General features: G+C 47.0%; 1 long non-coding RNA gene across 1 annotated transcript; it reads right to left on the reverse strand.

Moving 5' to 3' along the window:
* Window positions 1-261: 261 nt before the first annotated feature.
* On the reverse strand, window positions 262-1240 carry LOC147820362 (uncharacterized). Its single transcript, XR_015436328.1, has 2 exons — window positions 962-1240; window positions 262-556 (listed from the first exon to the last, which is right to left on the reverse strand). It is a non-coding gene; the product is annotated as an uncharacterized LOC147820362 (long non-coding RNA).
* Window positions 1241-2042: the final 802 nt, after the last annotated feature.

Genomic DNA, 2042 nt, shown 5'->3' on the forward strand with positions numbered 1-2042 from the left:
ATGATGATGATGATGATGATGATGATGATGAGTACTGTGTGTGTGTGTGTCCTGCTTTATTATATGTTCGTCTTCCTCTGGTATGAGTTTTATGATGATGTTGAGGAACACCTGTCTGTCACTCAGCAACTAACACTGATTTTTTCTCCCACTGCTGAAAGGCTCTGCACCTTGTGGTGGAGGGACATGTCAGAGGTCAGAGGTCAGAGGTCAGAGTGTGAGGTGAAGGGGGGAGGTGCATACAGGTGAAGTAAAAACAACTTGTTGAATAAGTTTATGTTTTTAATTGCCGTTGTGGAGTTGTTGTTATGAAGGTGTGTTTGTGGGAGGAGCTGCAGTTTTCATGTGTCTTGTAAATATTGTAAACAAGTGTTTGTTTATTTATTTATTGACTCCTCCTTTGATCTTGTTCTTTGGTCTCCAGGCGACAGCGGGACTACTTCCACATCTGGACCAGTTCTGGAGCACACACACAGACAATGCGGGCCAGACTCGGGCACATGTCGGGCCGAGGTTGGGCTTTGTTACCTGGGCTCTGTTGTTGGGACGTGTCTCTCTGGAACAAAGTACATATTTAGTGAAAGTTCAGGCTGGAGCAGTTACTCAGCAATCACACGTATCAGAGGAAACACTCGGCCGATCTGCGGCGCTCTCCGTCTCTGCTGCTCTCTGATCAGATGTTTGGCAGCAGATCAAAGACGGCGTCAGCTCTCAGCTGGATCCTCTCCAGTCTGATAAATCTGCGCGTTCTGCTCGGGGATAATTGGGACGAACGCCGGGCTTTCTGGGTAATGGGGAGACGAGGTTGTGCAGAGGTCGCAGAGGTAGAAATGATGCAGAACGGCCAAAGATTTTGATCTTAGAACGTCTCAGGAAACACTGGAGGTCGGTAAGTTTGATCGCTGGCTTCAACTGCAACCAAAGGTAGAGAGTCGTAAACCTCCGTCACACCTGAACTCACCTTTAGATTCGGCGTAGCTCACCAGAGACGGGCTGCAGAACTCCACCCAGAATCCTCCTGTTTTTAACGTCTCCTCAGTGTCACCGAGATCCAGCTGGTTGATGACAAACAGGAACAGCTGATAGTCCGTTCAACAAATAATAAAAACGGTTCACAGTGAGTCACAGTTCATGAGTTCATCCTGTTTATAGTCTGATTCTGGACGTTTTACTGTTTTACTGTCCAGCCCTGAAAGACAAGTTCATTATTTCATTTTTCATTTTTCTAAGTTTTTTTTCTTCTGTGAAACCCCCCCCCCCAGAATAATTTCTCACTTGTTTTTACAGACAAAGAAGAAGTTTTCTCTTGTCTTCCAGGGCTTCAGTAAAAACTCCTCAGTGAAGTTTCCTCCATGACGTGGAACTTTACCTCCTCTCTGCAGCTGCTCTCTCCGCCTCGCCTGGAAACTGGGAAACTTCTTTTCTAAATATGGAAATGAATGAAATGATCGACAGCAGGGATCCACAGAGACACACAACAGAGAGGATTGTGGGAGCAGCTGAAGGCCCGTGGTTCCTGTAGGACACTGAAGAAGAGACGTACACTAACGACACGTTGCCTCCGTCACACGTCTTCCTGTCTCTAAAGGACACGAGCCTCATCTGAAGGCGCCGTGGGTTCGAGTCCAGATTGAACCAAACCAGCAGGTGAGACCTCAGAGACCTGCTCTGTGTTCCCGCTGATGGCGGAGGGAACAGCTGTGCTGCGTTTGAGTCCCTCCTCTTATCGTCCATCTGCTTCCTCTCTCTGTTATTTGCATATTTTCACTGTACCTGAAACGGTCTTATCTGAACACGCAGCTTTATCCGTCCCATCAACCCGCTGATCAGAGCGTGGTGCGTTCACTTGCCTCTGAGAGAATTTGACTGGACGTCTCACTAACAAAGAGTTTGATCTACTTCAGAGTGATTTCCTACATTTCCCACAATGCCTCACTCACTGTTGTGCAGCTCAGTGTCTTAGTGATGTGATGAATAAGACAGTCAGCTGGTTTAAAGTTAATGTTGTTTATTGTGTTTCTTCTTCTCCTCCTCTCCTCCTC

Source organism: Seriola lalandi, unplaced genomic scaffold, assembly GCF_002814215.2.
Source record: "Seriola lalandi dorsalis isolate HSWRI2012SDOR001 ecotype SW California unplaced genomic scaffold, Sedor1 jcf7180001963438, whole genome shotgun sequence".
Taxonomy (NCBI): domain Eukaryota; kingdom Metazoa; phylum Chordata; class Actinopteri; order Carangiformes; family Carangidae; genus Seriola; species Seriola lalandi.